The following is a 6027-nucleotide window of genomic DNA, read 5'->3' on the forward strand; positions in this document are numbered from 1 at the left end:
GGCAATGTTGAATTTGTGATATGAATATCAGGATTTAACTGTGTGATTTTGAGTCAAACTCGATGACCCATGTTTCATGAGTAGTGATTCAACATGAATTTGATAAGATTATATCTTAGGGATGTTAAAAAATGGTGATGCAATGCTCTTTAGCATGTCCAAATGTTATTGCAATAACTTGATTACAGAACACAATCAACATGAAATGACTTGAATGTAAGTTGTAGATTGCTCCTCAAATTTGAAGTCTTTGCTCCTTTGAATGATATAAGGTTTGCTTCATACAGGGTTCTTAATGTATTTCTGAATGTAAGTTGACAAATCAGGACCAAATGATAGTTTGAATTTGGGTATCTCCAACACTAACTAAAATTTGCACAATCAAAAGGGTGGCAGAGTACTGTGACCATAAATATAAAACCTAGTCTCAATATGATAACTATTAAGTTGCAGGTTTAACAATTGAATTATAGGGCAGTAGGGGCCAAACAGGGTTAAAATGATCTTGAATAAAGCACACTAACGTAGGGACTGAAGTAGAATGTGAAATTGTAGAGGGATACAATTTAATACATTGCACATGTTTAAAAGTAAATTGTATAATTGGGAAATTATGCCCACATGTTTAAGTTGGAATATATTTTAGAATTTAATCAAAGAACTTATCGGGTAGTTCTTTGTTAGTTTTCTCTCTTTGGGTAAGAGAGCTTGTCATGTTTGACTAATATACTCTTCAATTGTTTTTGTGGGTGATTGGTACCTTGTTTACCATTCCTTTACTATATTGCTTGTTTACTTGTGAGGATGACCTGTATAACGAATGGAAAAACAAAATTGCTCGAGTGTTTCATCATGTTTGTGGAAATAGACCTCCCCAAAGATTTAAACAAAACTCCTGACCTACATATGTTGACGTGTAGTTTTTTTCTCACATTTGTGAGTCAACCTAACTAAATGCTGTTTCCCCGTTAAGATTTTTTTATGGGCGTTTGCTTTTCTAAACATTCTGTCTTCAGGAGATCAAGGAGGGTTTTTTTTCCCTTCTAGTTGTGTTGTTGTGTTGTGCGATATGGCTAAGTAGTATTTGTTTGAGGAGTAATCACGGGAAAGTCAATTTAGTGTGGCAATTTTGTTTTTTTGGGTAGTGGTTGTTGGAGCCTTCAAATTCTTTTATTGAAGTAGATCTACAAAATTTATCTTTAATTTGTTATCCATAGAGAGATAAACATCAATGATCATGAAATCATCACAAGGAACACAAGATTTATCGGGTAAACTCCATTTTGGAAAGAATTACAGAGAAGATCAATTCTCAAACAAATGGACACCTATTAGGGAGCTGTAGGTTAATGTGATTTTTAAGGAAAATGGTTCATTGCTAAAAAGGCTTATTGCTAGAAGAAAGAATGCTCACTCTTGAAGGGCTTATTGATTAGATGAAGAATGATAAAAGAGAATGTGCTCACTGTCGAAGGGCTTACTGGTTATATGGAGGATGATACAAGAGAATAGATCCACTAATAAAGCACAATTGCAATACAATCGAATGATATATTGATGCATTTGACACTCCTCTTGATAGCCAACACATGAAACTGTTCACTGCTCTAGATGACACTTTGCACTACATGTATATGGGGAGACAAATTGTCTTTTATACATAATCATCACCAACACATACTTTTGTGGCACTCACACAACTATATACATGCCACACATTTTCCTCAACAATTCATCCTTTATTTATACCATATTTTCATTTATAAAATCACCATCAAGTAACTGACCATACATTTAATAAGGTTGGAACCAAACATTCTTGCAGAGGAAAAGAATGAGAAGTAGACCACATTACATCTTATGTAGGACCAAAAACATCATACATGTTACATTCTTTGAGACAATTAATTTTCATTATAAATGTCTGATGTTAGCCAAAGCTAGAGTAAGAACGATGTCGAACTCTGAAACACATCTCTAGGACTCAAAATATTGAGCCAATTGAACTAAATGAAGTTGAGGACATTGAAATTCAATTTTAAATCTATATAAAAAATCATTACGCAAAGAAATGCAGAGCATGCATTCCACTCAAAAGACACTATCAACCACAATCGTACTTAGACAAATATCAATTTCATTACGCTACAATTTGAAGCACAAAAAACATGAATCCAATTTCTCCAAACTCTACTCAACAACATATTAGAATCTTCTTGATAGATGTGCACCATGAAGGATATGCGAAGTAAGATTCTTAGCATTACTGCATAGGAAACAAGCACCAACAATAACAATAACAATAACATGTTGCATCAATGACAACTATAGCAACTCATCAATCAACCAGATACACTCAACCAACAACACATTTTGCTCAATTATGCAAGGATCTACCCCTTTGTCATTGATGGAAACACATCAATGATGGCAACAAAAATATTCAAAGAAAACTCTTCCCCACAGTTATCATTCACTCTCCTCATTTGACATCAATGGTAAAGGCTAGATATGAAAGTCACTAACTCATTTTGCTCAACTTCCCCTTGAGATATACATATCAGCTCACAACTGTACACAGCTCCCTCAAAGAAGCAACCACCTTAATTAGTCCATATTCAAGAATATGCATGAAGTTCACTGGACTAATCCGCTTCTATCTGCATATGGGAAAGTACCCTCAGCTTGGTAAAAATATCAACAATCTTCTTTTTTGTAGGATACATAATGAAGCTTTACTTCAATTTCAAAAATCATTTTCTCGTAAAGTGATACTAGATTGAATGCAAGTTTCACATCCATCTAATAAACCTTGAAGTCCACATCTTTTGCAAAATCCATAAACATTATGATTTCTTTCATTCTTTCTATAGGAGTATAAGTCTCCTTGGAATCAATTCCTTCCACTCGAGAATAATCATTGCATACAAGTCTCACCTCGTTCCTTACTATATGTCCATCTTTATCCAGTTTGTTCAAGAATACCCATTATATACCTATTCCAAATATTTTGACAATTTGATCATCTCCAAATGTAAAAACACACCCATCATGCTTTTCAAGGTTTAAAATTGTACTCTTATCACTAGTCATGTGGTTAAAACATACCCTATCAATAAGTTATTCATCTCTATCTCTTCTAACATGAGAAGTAGAAGAAACAATATCTACAATTTCAATACCAACATCTGGAGATCTCCTTTCAACAATTTTGCCAGGTTTTGTTGAGCAAGATTCTTTTTTATCAACCAAGAAAAAAGATTCATCATCTTCATAATCAAATTCATCATTAGAAATACTAGCATCTCCTCTAACATAATACACTTCATGAAAAGATGGACATGTTTCTGGGAACTGTAAAAAAGTTGACCCAACTTCTTCAAAGAGGTCTTGACAAGTAGTTTTCATTTATTTAACCACAATTTGGATATTTTGCTCCTACACACAAGAAAAATTGGTTTTGTTTATTGGGGGAGAGCTTGCCTTGGTCAAGCCCTAGATTTGAGGAATCAACCTTGAAATGAAATGTAATATAAAACATGAAAGGAAACAATAAAAATGTAAATTTCTAACTTGCTTGATGAAACCCTTGTCAATAAGGATTTTGCAATGATTGTATGTTGTCAATGTTGAATTTGTAATGAAGGATGTAGAAAATCTCCACAAATGCAATGGATCTACCAAAACTACATGATGGAGCCATGTATGTAAATGTGCATCAATGAAAATGATAATGAATGCCACAATGTAGATATCCTCCCTTTATGGCTAACAAAATGCTAGGTCTTGAAGAGGAAATGCTCACAAAGGATCCTTGAATCTTGAATGCCTTGAATGTTTGATAGACGCTTGGAAAGATTTTCTTGCTTGAGTACTTGAGTGTTAGAAATTGTTCTTTGTAATTTCTATATTGACAAGGAATGTCTAGTGGATATGAAAATGAGGTGCCTAGGCTTCATTTCATACTAGTTTTCAAGTGCGAAAACAAAGCAAGCTGACAAGGTCACTCGATTTCTGAATTTGCAATCTTGAGACAAAAGTAGCCCCATGACCTAAAGTCCCCGAGAATAGGTTGACTTGGGTCACCCTATTCCTAAATTGGTCAACCTAATATAGAGTTGGCCTTAAAAGAGATGACCCCAATGTCTCAAAAACTGTGTAGATGAAAATACAAGAAGCAAGACAAAATAGGAGAAAGAGTTGATTGAACAAAAATCCATCTACGGTCTATAAAGTCACTAACAAGTAGGATCTAAAAGGTCTTCAATGATAGATTCTTCCATTTTAAGGCAATACATGTAGCCCCCACTTTAGCTAGTTTATGAATTACATCAAACTCATGGTAAAGTAGATCGAAAGCAAGAGTTGATCTCATTATGACTAAGGAGATGAAGAAATTATTGAGCCCCCAATAGACTTGAGTCTTTATCATATCCAAAATCACAACAAGATGGATGCCACAAACAAGAGAAAATGTATAATCAACTCGCCTAATAAGGTTTGTGTTCATTATTGTCAATTACAAGATAAATGGGTGTTGCTGCAAAAATTGGTGTTGAATGATCTAGCCAGTGTGTGTGGCATGCTAATCAACCCAAAAAAGATGAGTTGAATGGTCTATCAAGTGTGCATGGCATGTTAGTCAACTCATCAAAGATGAATTGAATGGTCTAGCAAGTGTATATGGCATGCTAGTCAAGTCATAAAAATATTCATTCTCAAGGAACTCCATGTCAAAAAAGAAGCATAAAAAATGACCTAGGCATAAGGATGTGTGTGTCCTTAGGGGATTGCAAACAAGATCACGCTTTCCTAACTGTCAATAATTTAAAGAAGGACACAACACTGATCATGCCTTTTGGACTGTTAGTAATCCAAAGAGGGATAAAAAGCAAGGATTGAATTTTCTAGACCAATAGTAATCTAAAGAGGGATCAAAAGAAAAGAACAAGGATCAAGCCCCCATAAATGTTAATAGTTTGATAGAGGAAAAGTGCACGTGCACACAAGTGAGGAGAGTGTATGCCTCCACATTAAAGAAAAAACTCAATGACAACAATAACTTAAATGGAAGCATACATGCATCCACTATGAAATGGCCCCAAGAGAGAACCCGTCAAGGAAAATAAACACATGACAAAAATAGAGCACAAAAGAGAACTACTAACTTTGGGGTTAGTATGCTCATATGATAATATGCAATATTATATCAAGTATGACATTTTATCATTACCTAGAGGAAGTAAAACTACAACACAATGGAGGAAAAGTACGTAAGAGATATGAAGAAGAGTCTTTTTGGACTAGCAACACAAGGACCAAAAAGGATTAGTGCTACCATTTTGCAAGTATCCAAGCATACTACAAAAGGGCACATGTACAAACAATAACATGTGTACCACATGCCATGTAATGACATATAGAAGAAGAGAGATACAAACCAAAGAATGCAAATGACATGTTTCATTACTTTATCATCTCGAGCCAATGAAGCAACCAGAATTGTTTAAATTAGAAATCTAAACAAACTATATAACAAAGAGCACATCACGAGGAAACCACAACACAACAGCACAAAGATTATCGTGCTAGAGGAGTCCACTTCAAGCATGCCATGTGCTCCCCCCTCCCCCCATAATTAGGGAAAGTGGCCAACTTGCAAGAGAAACAACATATAACATAGTAGGGACTACAAGCAAGGATTCTGGTGGGAGTCATTGTGCTCGATAGTAGGAGTAAATGTTAACTATTTAGAAAGCATGCAAGCAAAATCATAATACATATCAATATTTTCGTATTCATCAGCACTAATATGTGCATTAGAATCACTATCATCATCAAAAATATCTTCCATATCAAGATCAATAGAATCTAAGATTCGAACAAAATCATTATGTTTATCCATTTGTTTGTTATTGCTATGATTAACTTCCTCCAAGGACTCAATCATGGGTTGATAGAAGGAAGACAAGGGTTGATAAGAAGATAAAGTTTGAGAAATAAGAGCATGGGCCTTGGCCTTAGTTT

This window comes from Cupressus sempervirens, chromosome 8, assembly GCF_028749045.1.
Source record: "Cupressus sempervirens isolate cs-2001-9-10 chromosome 8, ASM2874904v1, whole genome shotgun sequence".
Classification (NCBI taxonomy): domain Eukaryota; kingdom Viridiplantae; phylum Streptophyta; class Pinopsida; order Cupressales; family Cupressaceae; genus Cupressus; species Cupressus sempervirens.